This window comes from Electrophorus electricus, chromosome 23 (genome assembly GCF_041902795.1).
Source record: "Electrophorus electricus isolate QZ-2024a chromosome 23, ASM4190279v1, whole genome shotgun sequence".
In the NCBI taxonomy this organism is placed as follows: Eukaryota; Metazoa; Chordata; class Actinopteri; order Gymnotiformes; family Gymnotidae; genus Electrophorus; species Electrophorus electricus.
Window position 1 is genome coordinate 1,750,412 of NC_137519.1, and position 20,026 is coordinate 1,770,437.

General features: G+C 44.6%; 12 non-coding genes across 12 annotated transcripts; all 12 read right to left on the reverse strand.

Moving 5' to 3' along the window:
• Nucleotides 1-460: 460 nt before the first annotated feature.
• trnap-agg (transfer RNA proline (anticodon AGG)) lies at nt 461-532 on the reverse strand. The gene has a single exon. It is a non-coding gene; the product is annotated as a tRNA-Pro (tRNA).
• A 1,698-nt stretch (nt 533-2,230) lies between these two features.
• On the reverse strand, nt 2,231-2,302 carry trnap-agg (transfer RNA proline (anticodon AGG)). Its single transcript has one exon. It is a non-coding gene; the product is annotated as a tRNA-Pro (tRNA).
• Nucleotides 2,303-4,002: 1,700 nt separating this feature from the next.
• trnap-agg (transfer RNA proline (anticodon AGG)) lies at nt 4,003-4,074 on the reverse strand. The gene has a single exon. It is a non-coding gene; the product is annotated as a tRNA-Pro (tRNA).
• Nucleotides 4,075-5,773: 1,699 nt separating this feature from the next.
• Nucleotides 5,774-5,845, reverse strand: trnap-agg (transfer RNA proline (anticodon AGG)). The gene has a single exon. It is a non-coding gene; the product is annotated as a tRNA-Pro (tRNA).
• A 1,699-nt stretch (nt 5,846-7,544) lies between these two features.
• trnap-agg (transfer RNA proline (anticodon AGG)) lies at nt 7,545-7,616 on the reverse strand. The gene has a single exon. It is a non-coding gene; the product is annotated as a tRNA-Pro (tRNA).
• A 1,699-nt stretch (nt 7,617-9,315) lies between these two features.
• trnap-agg (transfer RNA proline (anticodon AGG)) lies at nt 9,316-9,387 on the reverse strand. The gene has a single exon. It is a non-coding gene; the product is annotated as a tRNA-Pro (tRNA).
• Nucleotides 9,388-11,087: 1,700 nt separating this feature from the next.
• Nucleotides 11,088-11,159, reverse strand: trnap-agg (transfer RNA proline (anticodon AGG)). Its single transcript has one exon. It is a non-coding gene; the product is annotated as a tRNA-Pro (tRNA).
• Nucleotides 11,160-12,859: 1,700 nt separating this feature from the next.
• On the reverse strand, nt 12,860-12,931 carry trnap-agg (transfer RNA proline (anticodon AGG)). Its single transcript has one exon. It is a non-coding gene; the product is annotated as a tRNA-Pro (tRNA).
• A 1,700-nt stretch (nt 12,932-14,631) lies between these two features.
• Nucleotides 14,632-14,703, reverse strand: trnap-agg (transfer RNA proline (anticodon AGG)). The gene has a single exon. It is a non-coding gene; the product is annotated as a tRNA-Pro (tRNA).
• A 1,700-nt stretch (nt 14,704-16,403) lies between these two features.
• On the reverse strand, nt 16,404-16,475 carry trnap-agg (transfer RNA proline (anticodon AGG)). The gene has a single exon. It is a non-coding gene; the product is annotated as a tRNA-Pro (tRNA).
• Nucleotides 16,476-18,175: 1,700 nt separating this feature from the next.
• On the reverse strand, nt 18,176-18,247 carry trnap-agg (transfer RNA proline (anticodon AGG)). Its single transcript has one exon. It is a non-coding gene; the product is annotated as a tRNA-Pro (tRNA).
• A 1,700-nt stretch (nt 18,248-19,947) lies between these two features.
• On the reverse strand, nt 19,948-20,019 carry trnap-agg (transfer RNA proline (anticodon AGG)). Its single transcript has one exon. It is a non-coding gene; the product is annotated as a tRNA-Pro (tRNA).
• Between the last annotated feature and the right edge of the window lie 7 nt (nt 20,020-20,026).

The following is a 20,026-nucleotide window of genomic DNA, read 5'->3' on the forward strand; positions in this document are numbered from 1 at the left end:
AGGCATTGGACAGATGGATGACATTAAGTTTGAAAGCCCTAGCTTTAAAGTTGCTGGTTGGGCGAAACTGTGCATTTCTCTGTAAAAACAGACGTCAGGTTTAGGTGAGTGTTACCTAAGTAAATTCCTTAAAACCTAACAAGCAAATTCTGGCTTAGATCACCAGGACAGGAAGTGGGCACTCTAGTATTTTCTGAAGTTGGACACTACTTAGCAAAATTTTAAAGGAGTTAACTCGCTCTAACATCAGTCAGAGATTTGAGACGAAAGGGGGCTTGTCCGGGACCTTTCACACCCGAAGCGAGAACCATACCTCTAAACCAACAAGCCTTTTCACACCTCCCTATAGTCCCCTTTTTACTGGACAGTTGAAAGAAACAGAAGTCTGGGGCCCAGCACTCTTCAGAAAGGGCCACTCATGAATGGTGCCAGACGCCTGTGGATCTAAAGTAAGGAAACGGGGCTCGTCCGGGATTTGAACCCGGGACCTCTCGCACCCTAAGCGAGAATCATACTCCTAGACCAACGAGCCCGTTTCGGCGGTTTCCGTTGATCGACTTTTCGATTTCTGGCTGAAGTCCACATTTGGACACCTTCTGCAGGCCGGCACGCCATTGAAGGCAGAAAGAATGCAAGCCATCTGCTCGTTGTGACCTTCCACATGCTGATATCCCTTAGGCATTCTTGAGAGACCTTAACATCAAAGTTTTGATCATTTCAGACCTTTGCAATATTTTTGGCTAGGCTGTGGTTCCGCCAAAGCTGAATCAAGGCCATGGCCAGATGGAGCATGCCGAGTTTTGTGATGCTGCCTCAAATGGCTTAGATTTTATTCACCTTTGAAAAGAAGCATTGGCAATGACTCAGCAAAATGCACTTTTTAAAAATCACTGTCGAAGCCGGGCGCGCCAGCCCTTTAACCTATCTCCAGCAAATTCACTGGCTATCAACTAGGCCTTGGTCTGATAGAGCCCACTGATTTGCTTAACCTGTGAAAACCACACTGGCAATGACATTGCAAAACACACTTAAAAAAACTCCAACATGCATGTGCATCAAAGAGTTGACCTAGCCGTACAAAACTCAAGGACTTTAATCCAGGCATTGGACAGATGGATGACATTAAGTTTGAAAGCCCTAGCTTTAATGTTGCTGGGTGGATGACACTGTGCATTTCTCTGTAAAAAGAGACGTCTGATAGAGCCCACTGCTCGTTGTGACCTTCCACATGCTAAGCTCTCTTAGACATTCTTGAGAGGCCTTACCATCAAAGGTATGATCATTTCAGCCCTTTGCAATATTTTTGGCTATGCTGTGGTTCCGCCAGAGCTGATTTTCCAACTTCACCATACATGGTACTACAATATGTGTCTCTAATATTTACCGAAGCTCAAGCCAGTTCTGGTCCCTTAGATCTTCCACCCTACAAAGTTTAGTCGCAAGGCTAATCTAATTTGATTGTTACAGTTAAGACAGCATATTTAAATAGCCTGAGAAAAAACCCTCCTAAGTCTAGCGCGCTAATACTTTGACTCAGCAAAATGCACTTTTTAAAAATCACTGTCGAAGCTGGAGCGCGCCAGCCCTTTAATCTATCTCCAGCAAATTCACTGGCTATAAACTAGGCCTTGGTTGATAGAGCCCACTGAGTTGCTTAGCCTGTGAAAACCACACTGGCAATGACATGGCAAAACAAACTTTAAAAAAAACCCACAATGCATGTGCATCAATGAGTTGACCTAGCCGTACAAAACTCAAGGACTTTATTCCAGGCATTGGACAGATGGATGACATTAAGTTTGAAAGCCCTAGCTTTAAAGTTGCTGGTTGGGCGAAACTGTGCATTTCTCTGTAAAAACAGACGTCAGGTTTAGGTGAGTGTTACCTAAGTAAATTCCTTAAAACCTAACAAGCAAATTCTGGCTTAGATCACCAGGACAGGAAGTGGGCACTCTAGTATTTTCTGAAGTTGGACACTACTTAGCAAAATTTTAAAGGAGTTAACTCGCTCTAACATCAGTCAGAGATTTGAGACAAAAGGGGGCTTGTCCGGGACCTTTCACACCCGAAGCGAGAACCATACCTCTAAACCAACAAGCCTTTTCACACCTCCCTATAGTCCCCTTTTTACTGGACAGTTGAAAGAAACAGAAGTCTGGGGCCCAGCACTCTTCAGAAAGGGCCACTCATAAATGGTGCCAGACGCCTGTGGATCTAAAGTAAGGAAACGGGGCTCGTCCGGGATTTGAACCCGGGACCTCTCGCACCCTAAGCGAGAATCATACTCCTAGACCAACGAGCCCGTTTCGGCGGTTTCCGTTGATCGACTTTTCGATTTCTGGCTGAAGTCCACATTTGGACACCTTCTGCAGGCCGGCACGCCATTGAAGGCAGAAAGAATGCAAGCCATCTGCTCGTTGTGACCTTCCACATGCTGATATCCCTTAGGCATTCTTGAGAGACCTTAACATCAAAGTTTTGATCATTTCAGACCTTTGCAATATTTTTGGCTAGGCTGTGGTTCCGCCAAAGCTGAATCAAGGCCATGGCCAGATGGAGCATGCCGACTTTTGTGATGCTGCCTCAAATGGCTTAGATTTTATTCACCTTTGAAAAAGAAGCATTGGCAATGACTCAGCAAAATGCACTTTTTAAAAATCACTGTCGAAGCCGGGCGCACCACCCCTTTAACCTATCTCCAGCAAATTCACTGGCTATCAACTAGGCCTTGGTCTGATAGAGCCCACTGATTTGCTTAACCTGTGAAAACCACACTGGCAATGACATTGCAAAACACACTTAAAAAAACTCCAACATGCATGTGCATCAAAGAGTTGACCTAGCCGTACAAAACTCAAGGACTTTAATCCAGGCATTGGACAGATGGATGACATTAAGTTTGAAAGCCCTAGCTTTAAAGTTGCTGGGTGGCTGACACTGTGCATTTCTCTGTAAAAAGAGACGTCTGATAGAGCCCACTGCTTGTTGTGACCTTCCACATGCTAAGCTCTTTTAGGCATTCTTGAGAGGCCTTAACATCAAAGGTATGATCAATTCAGAAATTTGCGATGTTTTTGGATATGCTGTGGTTCCGCCAGAGCTGATTTTCCAACTTCACCACACATGGTAATAAAATATGTGTCTCTAATATTTACCGAAGTTCAAGCCAATTCTGGTCCCTTAGATCTTCCACCCTACAAAGTTTAGTCGCAAGGCTAATCTAATTTGATTGTTACAGTTAAGACAGCATATTTAAATAGCCTGAGAAAAAACCCTCCTAAGTCTAGCGCGCTAATACTTTGACTCAGCAAAATGCACTTTTTAAAAATCACTGTCGAAGCTGGAGCACGCCAGCCCTTTAACCTATCTCCAGCAAATTCACTGGCTATAAACTAGGCCTTGGTTGATAGAGCCCACTGAGTTGCTTAGCCTGTGAAAACCACACTGGCAATGACATGGCAAAACAAACTTTAAAAAAAAACCACAATGCATGTGCATCAATGAGTTGACCTAGCCGTACAAAACTCAAGGACTTTATTCCAGGCATTGGACAGATGGATGACATTAAGTTTGAAAGCCCTAGCTTTAAAGTTGCTGGTTGGGTGAAACTGTGCATTTCTCTGTAAAAACAGACGTCAGGTTTAGGTGAGTGTTACCTAAGTAAATTCCTTAAAACCTAACAAGCAAATTCTGGCTTAGATCACCAGGACAGGAAGTGGGCACTCTAGTATTTTCTGAAGTTGGACACTACTTAGCAAAATTTTAAAGGAGTTAACTCGCTCTAACATCAGTCAGAGATTTGAGACGAAAGGGGGCTTGTCCGGGACCTTTCACACCCGAAGCGAGAACCATACCTCTAGACCAACAAGCCTTTTCACACCTCCCTATAGTCCCCTTTTTACTGGACAGTTGAAAGAAACAGAAGTCTGGGGCCCAGCACTCTTCAGAAAGGACCACTCATAAAATGGTGCCAGACGCCTGTGGATCTAAAGTAAGGAAATGGGGCTCGTCCGGGATTTGAACCCGGGACCTCTCGCACCCTAAGCAAGAATCATACTCCTAGACCAACGAGCCCGTTTCGGCGGTTTCCATTGATCGACTTTTCGATTTCTGGCTGAAGTCCACATTTGGACACCTTCTGCAGGCCGGCACGCCATTGAAGGCAGAAAGAATGCAAGCCATCTGCTCGTTGTGACCTTCCACATGCTGATATCCCTTAGGCATTCTTGAGAGACCTTAACATCAAAGTTTTGATCACTTCAGACCTTTGCAATGTTTTTGGCTAGGCTGTGGTTCCGCCAAAGCTGAATCAAGGCCATGGCCAGATGGAGCATGCCGACTTTTGTGATGCTGCCTCAAATGGCTTAGATTTTATTCACCTTTGAAAAGAAGCATTGGCAATGACTCAGCAAAATGCACTTTTTAAAAATCACTGTCGAAGCCGGGCGCGCCACCCCTTTAACCTATCTCCAGCAAATTCACTGGCTATAAACTAGGCCTTGGTTGATAGAGCCCACTGAGTTGCTTAGCCTGTGAAAACCACACTGGCAATGACATGGCAAAACAAACTTTAAAAAAAACCCACAATGCATGTGCATCAATGAGTTGACCTAGCCGTACAAAACTCAAGGACTTTATTCCAGGCATTGGACAGATGGATGACATTAAGTTTGTAAGCCCTAGCTTTAAAGTTGCTGGTTGGGTGACACTGTGCATTTCTCTTTAGAAAGAGACGTCTGATAGAGCCCACTGCTCGTTGTGACCTTCCACATGCTAAGCTCTCTTAGACATTCTTGAGAGGCCTTACCATCAAAGGTATGATCATTTCAGCCCTTTGCAATATTTTTGGCTATGCTGTGGTTCCGCCAGAGCTGATTTTCCAACTTCACCATACATGGTACTACAATATGTGTCTCTAATATTTACCGAAGCTCAAGCCAGTTCTCGTCCCTTAGATCTTCCACCCTACAAAGTTTAGTCGCAAGGCTAATCTAATTTGATTGTTACAGTTAAGACAGCATATTTAAATAGCCTGAGAAAAAACCCTCCTAAGTCTAGCGCGCTAATACTTTGACTCAGCAAAATGCACTTTTTAAAAATCACTGTCGAAGCTGGAGCGCGCCAGCCCTTTAACCTATCTCCAGCAAATTCACTGGCTATAAACTAGGCCTTGGTTGATAGAGCCCACTGAGTTGCTTAGCCTGTGAAAACCACACTGGCAATGACATGGCAAAACAAACTTTAAAAAACCCCCACAATGCATGTGCATCAATGAGTTGACCTAGCCGTACAAAACTCAAGGACTTTATTCCAGGCATTGGACAGATGGATGACATTAAGTTTGAAAGCCCTAGCTTTAAAGTTGCTGGTTGGGCGAAACTGTGCATTTCTCTGTAAAAACAGACGTCAGGTTTAGGTGAGTGTTACCTAAGTAAATTCCTTAAAACCTAACAAGCAAATTCTGGCTTAGATCACCAGGACAGGAAGTGGGCACTCTAGTATTTTCTGAAGTTGGACACTACTTAGCAAAATTTTAAAGGAGTTAACTCGCTCTAACATCAGTCAGAGATTTGAGACGAAAGGGGGCTTGTCCGGGACCTTTCACACCCGAAGCGAGAACCATACCTCTAGACCAACAAGCCTTTTCACACCTCCCTATAGTCCCCTTTTTACTGGACAGTTGAAAGAAACAGAAGTCTGGGGCCCAGCACTCTTCAGAAAGGGCCACTCATAAAATGGTGCCAGACGCCTGTGGATCTAAAGTAAGGAAATGGGGCTCGTCCGGGATTTGAACCCGGGACCTCTCGCACCCTAAGCGAGAATCATACTCCTAGACCAACGAGCCCGTTTCGGCGGTTTCCATTGATCGACTTTTCGATTTCTGGCTGAAGTCCACATTTGGACACCTTCTGCAGGCCGGCACGCCATTGAAGGCAGGAAGAATGCAAGCCATCTGCTCGTTGTGACCTTCCACATGCTGATATCCCTTAGGCATTCTTGAGAGACCTTAACATCAAAGTTTTGATCATTTCAGACCTTTGCAATGTTTTTGGCTAGGCTGTGGTTCCGCCAAAGCTGAATCAAGGCCATGGCCAGATGGAGCATGCCGAGTTTTGTGATGCTGCCTCAAATGGCTTAGATTTTATTCACCTTTGAAAAGAAGCATTGGCAATGACTCAGCAAAATGCACTTTTTAAAAATCACTGTCGAAGCCGGGCGCGCCACCCCTTTAACCTATCTCCAGCAAATTCACTGGCTATCAACTAGGCCTTGGTCTGATAGAGCCCACTGATTTGCTTAACCTGTGAAAACCACACTGGCAATGACATTGCAAAACACACTTAAAAAAACTCCAACATGCATGTGCATCAAAGAGTTGACCTAGCCGTACAAAACTCAAGGACTCTAATCCAGGCATTGGACAGATGGATGACATTAAGTTTGTAAGCCCTAGCTTTAAAGTTGCTGGTTGGGTGACACTGTGCATTTCTCTTTAGAAAGAGACGTCTGATAGAGCCCACTGCTCGTTGTGACCTTCCACATGCTAAGCTCTCTTAGACATTCTTGAGAGGCCTTACCATCAAAGGTATGATCATTTCAGCCCTTTGCAATATTTTTGGCTATGCTGTGGTTCCGCCAGAGCTGATTTTCCAACTTCACCATACATGGTACTACAATATGTGTTTCTAATATTTACCGAAGCTCAAGCCAGTTCTGGTCCCTTAGATCTTCCACCCTACAAAGTTTAGTCGCAAGGCTAATCTAATTTGATTGTTACAGTTAAGACAGCATATTTAAATAGCCTGAGAAAAAACCCTCCTAAGTCTAGCGCGCTAATACTTTGACTCAGCAAAATGCACTTTTTAAAAATCACTGTCGAAGCTGGAGCGCGCCAGCCCTTTAACCTATCTCCAGCAAATTCACTGGCTATAAACTAGGCCTTGGTTGATAGAGCCCACTGAGTTGCTTAGCCTGTGAAAACCACACTGGCAATGACATGGCAAAACAAACTTTAAAAAAAACCCACAATGCATGTGCATCAATGAGTTGACCTAGCCGTACAAAACTCAAGGACTTTATTCCAGGCATTGGACAGATGGATGACATTAAGTTTGAAAGCCCTAGCTTTAAAGTTGCTGGTTGGGCGAAACTGTGCATTTCTCTGTAAAAACAGACGTCAGGTTTAGGTGAGTGTTACCTAAGTAAATTCCTTAAAACCTAACAAGCAAATTCTGGCTTAGATCACCAGGACAGGAAGTGGGCACTCTAGTATTTTCTGAAGTTGGACACTACTTAGCAAAATTTTAAAGGAGTTAACTCGCTCTAACATCAGTCAGAGATTTGAGACGAAAGGGGGCTTGTCCGGGACCTTTCACACCCGAAGCGAGAACCATACCTCTAGACCAACAAGCCTTTTCACATCTCCCTATAGTCCCCTTTTTACTGGACAGTTGAAAGAAACAGAAGTCTGGGGCCCAGCACTATTCAGAAAGGGCCACTCATAAAATGGTGCCAGACGCCTGTGGATCTAAAGTAAGGAAATGGGGCTCGTCCGGGATTTGAACCCGGGACCTCTCGCACCCTAAGCGAGAATCATACTCCTAGACCAACGAGCCCGTTTCGGCGGTTTCCATTGATCGACTTTTCGATTTCTGGCTGAAGTCCACATTTGGACACCTTCTGCAGGCCGGCACGCCATTGAAGGCAGAAAGAATGCAAGCCATCTGCTCGTTGTGACCTTCCACATGCTGATATCCCTTAGGCATTCTTGAGAGACCTTAACATCAAAGTTTTGATCATTTCAGACCTTTGCAATGTTTTTGGCTAGGCTGTGGTTCCGCCAAAGCTGAATCAAGGCCATGGCCAGATGGAGCATGCCGAGTTTTGTGATGCTGCCTCAAATGGCTTAGATTTTATTCACCTTTGAAAAGAAGCATTGGCAATGACTCAGCAAAATGCACTTTTTAAAAATCACTGTCGAAGCCGGGCGCGCCACCCCTTTAACCTATCTCCAGCAAATTCACTGGCTATCAACTAGGCCTTGGTCTGATAGAGCCCACTGATTTGCTTAACCTGTGAAAACCACACTGGCAATGACATTGCAAAACACACTTAAAAAAACTCCAACATGCATGTGCATCAAAGAGTTGACCTAGCCGTACAAAACTCAAGGACTCTAATCCAGGCATTGGACAGATGGATGACATTAAGTTTGTAAGCCCTAGCTTTAAAGTTGCTGGTTGGGTGACACTGTGCATTTCTCTTTAGAAAGAGACGTCTGATAGAGCCCACTGCTCGTTGTGACCTTCCACATGCTAAGCTCTCTTAGACATTCTTGAGAGGCCTTACCATCAAAGGTATGATCATTTCAGCCCTTTGCAATATTTTTGGCTATGCTGTGGTTCCGCCAGAGCTGATTTTCCAACTTCACCATACATGGTACTACAATATGTGTCTCTAATATTTACCGAAGCTCAAGCCAGTTCTGGTCCCTTAGATCTTCCACCCTACAAAGTTTAGTCGCAAGGCTAATCTAATTTGATTGTTACAGTTAAGACAGCATATTTAAATAGCCTGAGAAAAAACCCTCCTAAGTCTAGCGCGCTAATACTTTGACTCAGCAAAATGCACTTTTTAAAAATCACTGTCGAAGCTGGAGCGCGCCAGCCCTTTAACCTATCTCCAGCAAATTCACTGGCTATCAACTAGGCCTTGGTTGATAGAGCCCACTGAGTTGCTTAGCCTGTGAAAACCACACTGGCAATGACATGGCAAAACAAACTTTAAAAAAAACCCACAATGCATGTGCATCAATGAGTTGACCTAGCCGTACAAAACTCAAGGACTTTATTCCAGGCATTGGACAGATGGATGACATTAAGTTTGAAAGCCCTAGCTTTAAAGTTGCTGGTTGGGCGAAACTGTGCATTTCTCTGTAAAAACAGACGTCAGGTTTAGGTGAGTGTTACCTAAGTAAATTCCTTAAAACCTAACAAGCAAATTCTGGCTTAGATCACCAGGACAGGAAGTGGGCACTCTAGTATTTTCTGAAGTTGGACACTACTTAGCAAAATTTTAAAGGAGTTAACTCGCTCTAACATCAGTCAGAGATTTGAGACGAAAGGGGGCTTGTCCGGGACCTTTCACACCCGAAGCGAGAACCATACCTCTAGACCAACAAGCCTTTTCACACCTCCCTATAGTCCCCTTTTTACTGGACAGTTGAAAGAAACAGAAGTCTGGGTCCCAGCACTCTTCAGAAAGGGCCACTCATAAAATGGTGCCAGACGCCTGTGGATCTAAAGTAAGGAAATGGGGCTCGTCCGGGATTTGAACCCGGGACCTCTCGCACCCTAAGCGAGAATCATACTCCTAGACCAACGAGCCCGTTTCGGCGGTTTCCATTGATCGACTTTTCGATTTCTGGCTGAAGTCCACATTTGGACACCTTCTGCAGGCCGGCACGCCATTGAAGGCAGAAAGAATGCAAGCCATCTGCTCGTTGTGACCTTCCACATGCTGATATCCCTTAGGCATTCTTGAGAGACCTTAACATCAAAGTTTTTGATCATTTCAGACCTTTGCAATGTTTTTGGCTAGGCTGTGGTTCCGCCAAAGCTGAATCAAGGCCATGGCCAGATGGAGCATGCCGAGTTTTGTGATGCTGCCTCAAATGGCTTAGATTTTATTCACCTTTGAAAAGGAGCATTGGCAATGACTCAGCAAAATGCACTTTTTAAAAATCACTGTCGAAGCCGGGCGCGCCACCCCTTTAACCTATCTCCAGCAAATTCACTGGCTATCAACTAGGCCTTGGTCTGATAGAGCCCACTGATTTGCTTAACCTGTGAAAACCACACTGGCAATGACATTGCAAAACACACTTAAAAAAACTCCAACATGCATGTGCATCAAAGAGTTGACCTAGCCGTACAAAACTCAAGGACTCTAATCCAGGCATTGGACAGATGGATGACATTAAGTTTGTAAGCCCTAGCTTTAAAGTTGCTGGTTGGGTGACACTGTGCATTTCTCTTTAGAAAGAGACGTCTGATAGAGCCCACTGCTCGTTGTGACCTTCCACATGCTAAGCTCTCTTAGACATTCTTGAGAGGCCTTACCATCAAAGGTATGATCATTTCAGCCCTTTGCAATATTTTTGGCTATGCTGTGGTTCCGCCAGAGCTGATTTTCCAACTTCACCATACATGGTACTACAATATGTGTCTCTAATATTTACCGAAGCTCAAGCCAGTTCTGGTCCCTTAGATCTTACACCCTACAAAGTTTAGTCGCAAGGCTAATCTAATTTGATTGTTACAGTTAAGAGAGCATATTTAAATAGCCTGAGAAAAAACCCTCCTAAGTCTAGCGCGCTAATACTTTGACTCAGCAAAATGCACTTTTTAAAAATCACTGTCGAAGCTGGAGCGCACCAGCCCTTTAACCTATCTCCAGCAAATTCACTGGCTATAAACTAGGCCTTGGTTGATAGAGCCCACTGAGTTGCTTAGCCTGTGAAAACCACACTGGCAATGACATGGCAAAACAAACTTTAAAAAAAACCCACAATGCATGTGCATCAATGAGTTGACCTAGCCGTACAAAACTCAAGGACTTTATTCCAGGCATTGGACAGATGGATGACATTAAGTTTGAAAGCCCTAGCTTTAAAGTTGCTGGTTGGGCGAAACTGTGCATTTCTCTGTAAAAACAGACGTCAGGTTTAGGTGAGTGTTACCTAAGTAAATTCCTTAAAACCTAACAAGCAAATTCTGGCTTAGATCACCAGGACAGGAAGTGGGCACTCTAGTATTTTCTGAAGTTGGACACTACTTAGCAAAATTTTAAAGGAGTTAACTCGCTCTAACATCAGTCAGAGATTTGAGACGAAAGGGGGCTTGTCCGGGACCTTTCACACCCGAAGCGAGAACCATACCTCTAGACCAACAAGCCTTTTCACACCTCCCTATAGTCCCCTTTTTACTGGACAGTTGAAAGAAACAGAAGTCTGGGTCCCAGCACTCTTCAGAAAGGGCCACTCATAAAATGGTGCCAGACGCCTGTGGATCTAAAGTAAGGAAATGGGGCTCGTCCGGGATTTGAACCCGGGACCTCTCGCACCCTAAGCGAGAATCATACTCCTAGACCAACGAGCCCATTTCGGCGGTTTCCATTGATCGACTTTTCGATTTCTGGCTGAAGTCCACATTTGGACACCTTCTGCAGGCCGGCACGCCATTGAAGGCAGAAAGAATGCAAGCCATCTGCTCGTTGTGACCTTCCACATGCTGATATCCCTTAGGCATTCTTGAGAGACCTTAACATCAAAGTTTTTGATCATTTCAGACCTTTGCAATGTTTTTGGCTAGGCTGTGGTTCCGCCAAAGCTGAATCAAGGCCATGGCCAGATGGAGCATGCCGAGTTTTGTGATGCTGCCTCAAATGGCTTAGATTTTATTCACCTTTGAAAAGGAGCATTGGCAATGACTCAGCAAAATGCACTTTTTAAAAATCACTGTCGAAGCCGGGCGCGCCACCCCTTTAACCTATCTCCAGCAAATTCACTGGCTATCAACTAGGCCTTGGTCTGATAGAGCCCACTGATTTGCTTAACCTGTGAAAACCACACTGGCAATGACATTGCAAAACACACTTAAAAAAACTCCAACATGCATGTGCATCAAAGAGTTGACCTAGCCGTACAAAACTCAAGGACTCTAATCCAGGCATTGGACAGATGGATGACATTAAGTTTGTAAGCCCTAGCTTTAAAGTTGCTGGTTGGGTGACACTGTGCATTTCTCTTTAGAAAGAGACGTCTGATAGAGCCCACTGCTCGTTGTGGCCTTCCACATGCTAAGCTCTCTTAGACATTCTTGAGAGGCCTTACCATCAAAGGTATGATCATTTCAGCCCTTTGCAATATTTTTGGCTATGCTGTGGTTCCGCCAGAGCTGATTTTCCAACTTCACCATACATGGTACTACAATATGTGTCTCTAATATTTACCGAAGCTCAAGCCAGTTCTGGTCCCTTAGATCTTCCACCCTACAAAGTTTAGTCGCAAGGCTAATCTAATTTGATTGTTACAGTTAAGACAGCATATTTAAATAGCCTGAGAAAAAACGCTCCTAAGTCTAGCGCGCTAATACTTTGACTCAGCAAAATGCACTTTTTAAAAATCACTGTCGAAGCTGGAGCGCGCCAGCCCTTTAACCTATCTCCAGCAAATTCACTGGCTATAAACTAGGCCTTGGTTGATAGAGCCCACTGAGTTGCTTAGCCTGTGAAAACCACACTGGCAATGACATGGCAAAACAAACTTTAAAAAAAACCCACAATGCATGTGCATCAATGAGTTGACCTAGCCGTACAAAACTCAAGGACTTTATTCCAGGCATTGGACAGATGGATGACATTAAGTTTGAAAGCCCTAGCTTTAAAGTTGCTGGTTGGGCGAAACTGTGCATTTCTCTGTAAAAACAGACGTCAGGTTTAGGTGAGTGTTACCTAAGTAAATTCCTTAAAACCTAACAAGCAAATTCTGGCTTAGATCACCAGGACAGGAAGTGGGCACTCTAGTATTTTCTGAAGTTGGACACTACTTAGCAAAATTTTAAAGGAGTTAACTCGCTCTAACATCAGTCAGAGATTTGAGACGAAAGGGGGCTTGTCCGGGACCTTTCACACCCGAAGCGAGAACCATACCTCTAGACCAACAAGCCTTTTCACACCTCCCTATAGTCCCCTTTTTACTGGACAGTTGAAAGAAACAGAAGTCTGGGGCCCAGCACTCTTCAGAAAGGGCCACTCATAAAATGGTGCCAGACGCCTGTGGATCTAAAGTAAGGAAATGGGGCTCGTCCGGGATTTGAACCCGGGACCTCTCGCACCCTAAGCGAGAATCATACTCCTAGACCAACGAGCCCGTTTCGGCGGTTTCCATTGATCGACTTTTCGATTTCTGGCTGAAGTCCACATTTGGACACCTTCTGCAGGCCGGCACGCCATTGAAGGCAGAAAGAATGCAAGCCATCTGCTCGTTGTGACCTTCCACATGCTGATATCCCTTAGGCATTCTTGAGAGACCTTAACATCAAAGTTTTTGATCATTTCAGACCTTTGCAATGTTTTTGGCTAGGCTGTGGTTCCGCCAAAGCTGAATCAAGGCCATGGCCAGATGGAGCATGCCGAGTTTTGTGATGCTGCCTCAAATGGCTTAGATTTTATTCACCTTTGAAAAGGAGCATTGGCAATGACTCAGCAAAATGCACTTTTTAAAAATCACTGTCGAAGCCGGGCGCGCCACCCCTTTAACCTATCTCCAGCAAATTCACTGGCTATCAACTAGGCCTTGGTCTGATAGAGCCCACTGATTTGCTTAACCTGTGAAAACCACACTGGCAATGACATTGCAAAACACACTTAAAAAAACTCCAACATGCATGTGCATCAAAGAGTTGACCTAGCCGTACAAAACTCAAGGACTCTAATCCAGGCATTGGACAGATGGATGACATTAAGTTTGTAAGCCCTAGCTTTAAAGTTGCTGGTTGGGTGACACTGTGCATTTCTCTTTAGAAAGAGACGTCTGATAGAGCCCACTGCTCGTTGTGGCCTTCCACATGCTAAGCTCTCTTAGACATTCTTGAGAGGCCTTACCATCAAAGGTATGATCATTTCAGCCCTTTGCAATATTTTTGGCTATGCTGTGGTTCCGCCAGAGCTGATTTTCCAACTTCACCATACATGGTACTACAATATGTGTCTCTAATATTTACCGAAGCTCAAGCCAGTTCTGGTCCCTTAGATCTTCCACCCGACAAAGTTTAGTCGCAAGGCTAATCTAATTTGATTGTTACAGTTAAGACAGCATATTTAAATAGCCTGAGAAAAAACCCTCCTAAGTCTAGCGCGCTAATACTTTGACTCAGCAAAATGCACTTTTTAAAAATCACTGTCGAAGCTGGAGCGCGCCAGCCCTTTAACCTATCTCCAGCAAATTCACTGGCTATAAACTAGGCCTTGGTTGATAGAGCCCACTGAGTTGCTTAGCCTGTGAAAACCACACTGGCAATGACATGGCAAAACAAACTTTAAAAAAAACCCACAATGCATGTGCATCAATGAGTTGACCTAGCCGTACAAAACTCAAGGACTTTATTCCAGGCATTGGACAGATGGATGACATTAAGTTTGAAAGCCCTAGCTTTAAAGTTGCTGGTTGGGCGAAACTGTGCATTTCTCTGTAAAAACAGACGTCAGGTTTAGGTGAGTGTTACCTAAGTAAATTCCTTAAAACCTAACAAGCAAATTCTGGCTTAGATCACCAGGACAGGAAGTGGGCACTCTAGTATTTTCTGAAGTTGGACACTACTTAGCAAAATTTTAAAGGAGTTAACTCGCTCTAACATCAGTCAGAGATTTGAGACGAAAGGGGGCTTGTCCGGGACCTTTCACACCCGAAGCGAGAACCATACCTCTAGACCAACAAGCCTTTTCACACCTCCCTATAGTCCCCTTTTTACTGGACAGTTGAAAGAAACAGAAGTCTGGGTCCCAGCACTCTTCAGAAAGGGCCACTCATAAAATGGTGCCAGACGCCTGTGGATCTAAAGTAAGGAAACGGGGCTCGTCCGGGATTTGAACCCGGGACCTCTCGCACCCTAAGCGAGAATCATACTCCTAGACCAACGAGCCCGTTTCGGCGGTTTCCATTGATCGACTTTTCGATTTCTGGCTGAAGTCCACATTTGGACACCTTCTGCAGGCCGGCACGCCATTGAAGGCAGAAAGAATGCAAGCCATCTGCTCGTTGTGACCTTCCACATGCTGATATCCCTTAGGCATTCTTGAGAGACCTTAACATCAAAGTTTTTGATCATTTCAGACCTTTGCAATGTTTTTGGCTAGGCTGTGGTTCCGCCAAAGCTGAATCAAGGCCATGGCCAGATGGAGCATGCCGAGTTTTGTGATGCTGCCTCAAATGGCTTAGATTTTATTCACCTTTGAAAAGGAGCATTGGCAATGACTCAGCAAAATGCACTTTTTAAAAATCACTGTCGAAGCCGGGCGCGCCACCCCTTTAACCTATCTCCAGCAAATTCACTGGCTATCAACTAGGCCTTGGTCTGATAGAGCCCACTGATTTGCTTAACCTGTGAAAACCACACTGGCAATGACATTGCAAAACACACTTAAAAAAACTCCAACATGCATGTGCATCAAAGAGTTGACCTAGCCGTACAAAACTCAAGGACTCTAATCCAGGCATTGGACAGATGGATGACATTAAGTTTGTAAGCCCTAGCTTTAAAGTTGCTGGTTGGGTGACACTGTGCATTTCTCTTTAGAAAGAGACGTCTGATAGAGCCCACTGCTCGTTGTGGCCTTCCACATGCTAAGCTCTCTTAGACATTCTTGAGAGGCCTTACCATCAAAGGTATGATCATTTCAGCCCTTTGCAATATTTTTGGCTATGCTGTGGTTCCGCCAGAGCTGATTTTCCAACTTCACCATACATGGTACTACAATATGTGTCTCTAATATTTACCGAAGCTCAAGCCAGTTCTGGTCCCTTAGATCTTCCACCCTACAAAGTTTAGTCGCAAGGCTAATCTAATTTGATTGTTACAGTTAAGACAGCATATTTAAATAGCCTGAGAAAAAACCCTCCTAAGTCTAGCGCGCTAATACTTTGACTCAGCAAAATGCACTTTTTAAAAATCACTGTCGAAGCTGGAGCGCGCCAGCCCTTTAACCTATCTCCAGCAAATTCACTGGCTATAAACTAGGCCTTGGTTGATAGAGCCCACTGAGTTGCTTAGCCTGTGAAAACCACACTGGCAATGACATGGCAAAACAAACTTTAAAAAAAACCCACAATGCATGTGCATCAATGAGTTGACCTAGCCGTACAAAACTCAAGGACTTTATTCCAGGCATTGGACAGATGGATGACATTAAGTTTGAAAGCCCTAGCTTTAAAGTTGCTGGTTGGGCGAAACTGTGCATTTCTCTGTAAAAACAGACGTCAGGTTTAGGTGAGTGTTACCTAAGTAAATTCCTTAAAACCTAACAAGCAAATTCTGGCTTAGATCACCAGGACAGGAAGTGGGCACTCTAGTATTTTCTGAAGTTGGACACTACTTAGCAAAATTTTAAAGGAGTTAACTCGCTCTAACATCAGTCAGAGATTTGAGACGAAAGGGGGCTTGTCCGGGACCTTTCACACCCGAAGCGAGAACCATACCTCTAGACCAACAAGCCTTTTCACACCTCCCTATAGTCCCCTTTTTACTGGACAGTTGAAAGAAACAGAAGTCTGGGGCCCAGCACTCTTCAGAAAGGGCCACTCATAAAATGGTGCCAGACGCCTGTGGATCTAAAGTAAGGAAATGGGGCTCGTCCGGGATTTGAACCCGGGACCTCTCGCACCCTAAGCGAGAATCATACTCCTAGACCAACGAGCCCGTTTCGGCGGTTTCCATTGATCGACTTTTCGATTTCTGGCTGAAGTCCACATTTGGACACCTTCTGCAGGCCGGCACGCCATTGAAGGCAGAAAGAATGCAAGCCATCTGCTCGTTGTGACCTTCCACATGCTGATATCCCTTAGGCATTCTTGAGAGACCTTAACATCAAAGTTTTTGATCATTTCAGACCTTTGCAATGTTTTTGGCTAGGCTGTGGTTCCGCCAAAGCTGAATCAAGGCCATGGCCAGATGGAGCATGCCGAGTTTTGTGATGCTGCCTCAAATGGCTTAGATTTTATTCACCTTTGAAAAGGAGCATTGGCAATGACTCAGCAAAATGCACTTTTTAAAAATCACTGTCGAAGCCGGGCGCGCCACCCCTTTAACCTATCTCCAGCAAATTCACTGGCTATCAACTAGGCCTTGGTCTGATAGAGCCCACTGATTTGCTTAACCTGTGAAAACCACACTGGCAATGACATTGCAAAACACACTTAAAAAAACTCCAACATGCATGTGCATCAAAGAGTTGACCTAGCCGTACAAAACTCAAGGACTCTAATCCAGGCATTGGACAGATGGATGACATTAAGTTTGTAAGCCCTAGCTTTAAAGTTGCTGGTTGGGTGACACTGTGCATTTCTCTTTAGAAAGAGACGTCTGATAGAGCCCACTGCTCGTTGTGGCCTTCCACATGCTAAGCTCTCTTAGACATTCTTGAGAGGCCTTACCATCAAAGGTATGATCATTTCAGCCCTTTGCAATATTTTTGGCTATGCTGTGGTTCCGCCAGAGCTGATTTTCCAACTTCACCATACATGGTACTACAATATGTGTCTCTAATATTTACCGAAGCTCAAGCCAGTTCTGGTCCCTTAGATCTTCCACCCGACAAAGTTTAGTCGCAAGGCTAATCTAATTTGATTGTTACAGTTAAGACAGCATATTTAAATAGCCTGAGAAAAAACCCTCCTAAGTCTAGCGCGCTAATACTTTGACTCAGCAAAATGCACTTTTTAAAAATCACTGTCGAAGCTGGAGCGCGCCAGCCCTTTAACCTATCTCCAGCAAATTCACTGGCTATAAACTAGGCCTTGGTTGATAGAGCCCACTGAGTTGCTTAGCCTGTGAAAACCACACTGGCAATGACATGGCAAAACAAACTTTAAAAAAAACCCACAATGCATGTGCATCAATGAGTTGACCTAGCCGTACAAAACTCAAGGACTTTATTCCAGGCATTGGACAGATGGATGACATTAAGTTTGAAAGCCCTAGCTTTAAAGTTGCTGGTTGGGCGAAACTGTGCATTTCTCTGTAAAAACAGACGTCAGGTTTAGGTGAGTGTTACCTAAGTAAATTCCTTAAAACCTAACAAGCAAATTCTGGCTTAGATCACCAGGACAGGAAGTGGGCACTCTAGTATTTTCTGAAGTTGGACACTACTTAGCAAAATTTTAAAGGAGTTAACTCGCTCTAACATCAGTCAGAGATTTGAGACGAAAGGGGGCTTGTCCGGGACCTTTCACACCCGAAGCGAGAACCATACCTCTAGACCAACAAGCCTTTTCACACCTCCCTATAGTCCCCTTTTTACTGGACAGTTGAAAGAAACAGAAGTCTGGGTCCCAGCACTCTTCAGAAAGGGCCACTCATAAAATGGTGCCAGACGCCTGTGGATCTAAAGTAAGGAAACGGGGCTCGTCCGGGATTTGAACCCGGGACCTCTCGCACCCTAAGCGAGAATCATACTCCTAGACCAACGAGCCCGTTTCGGCGGTTTCCATTGATCGACTTTTCGATTTCTGGCTGAAGTCCACATTTGGACACCTTCTGCAGGCCGGCACGCCATTGAAGGCAGAAAGAATGCAAGCCATCTGCTCGTTGTGACCTTCCACATGCTGATATCCCTTAGGCATTCTTGAGAGACCTTAACATCAAAGTTTTTGATCATTTCAGACCTTTGCAATGTTTTTGGCTAGGCTGTGGTTCCGCCAAAGCTGAATCAAGGCCATGGCCAGATGGAGCATGCCGAGTTTTGTGATGCTGCCTCAAATGGCTTAGATTTTATTCACCTTTGAAAAGGAGCATTGGCAATGACTCAGCAAAATGCACTTTTTAAAAATCACTGTCGAAGCCGGGCGCGCCACCCCTTTAACCTATCTCCAGCAAATTCACTGGCTATCAACTAGGCCTTGGTCTGATAGAGCCCACTGATTTGCTTAACCTGTGAAAACCACACTGGCAATGACATTGCAAAACACACTTAAAAAAACTCCAACATGCATGTGCATCAAAGAGTTGACCTAGCCGTACAAAACTCAAGGACTCTAATCCAGGCATTGGACAGATGGATGACATTAAGTTTGTAAGCCCTAGCTTTAAAGTTGCTGGTTGGGTGACACTGTGCATTTCTCTTTAGAAAGAGACGTCTGATAGAGCCCACTGCTCGTTGTGGCCTTCCACATGCTAAGCTCTCTTAGACATTCTTGAGAGGCCTTACCATCAAAGGTATGATCATTTCAGCCCTTTGCAATATTTTTGGCTATGCTGTGGTTCCGCCAGAGCTGATTTTCCAACTTCACCATACATGGTACTACAATATGTGTCTCTAATATTTACCGAAGCTCAAGCCAGTTCTGGTCCCTTAGATCTTCCACCCTACAAAGTTTAGTCGCAAGGCTAATCTAATTTGATTGTTACAGTTAAGACAGCATATTTAAATAGCCTGAGAAAAAACCCTCCTAAGTCTAGCGCGCTAATACTTTGACTCAGCAAAATGCACTTTTTAAAAATCACTGTCGAAGCTGGAGCGCGCCAGCCCTTTAACCTATCTCCAGCAAATTCACTGGCTATAAACTAGGCCTTGGTTGATAGAGCCCACTGAGTTGCTTAGCCTGTGAAAACCACACTGGCAATGACATGGCAAAACAAACTTTAAAAAAAACCCACAATGCATGTGCATCAATGAGTTGACCTAGCCGTACAAAACTCAAGGACTTTATTCCAGGCATTGGACAGATGGATGACATTAAGTTTGAAAGCCCTAGCTTTAAAGTTGCTGGTTGGGCGAAACTGTGCATTTCTCTGTAAAAACAGACGTCAGGTTTAGGTGAGTGTTACCTAAGTAAATTCCTTAAAACCTAACAAGCAAATTCTGGCTTAGATCACCAGGACAGGAAGTGGGCACTCTAGTATTTTCTGAAGTTGGACACTACTTAGCAAAATTTTAAAGGAGTTAACTCGCTCTAACATCAGTCAGAGATTTGAGACGAAAGGGGGCTTGTCCGGGACCTTTCACACCCGAAGCGAGAACCATACCTCTAGACCAACAAGCCTTTTCACACCTCCCTATAGTCCCCTTTTTACTGAACAGTTGAAAGAAACAGAAGTCTGGGGCCCAGCACTCTTCAGAAAGGGCCACTCATAAAATGGTGCCAGACGCCTGTGGATCTAAAGTAAGGAAACGGGGCTCGTCCGGGATTTGAACCCGGGACCTCTCGCACCCTAAGCGAGAATCATACTCCTAGACCAACGAGCCCGTTTCG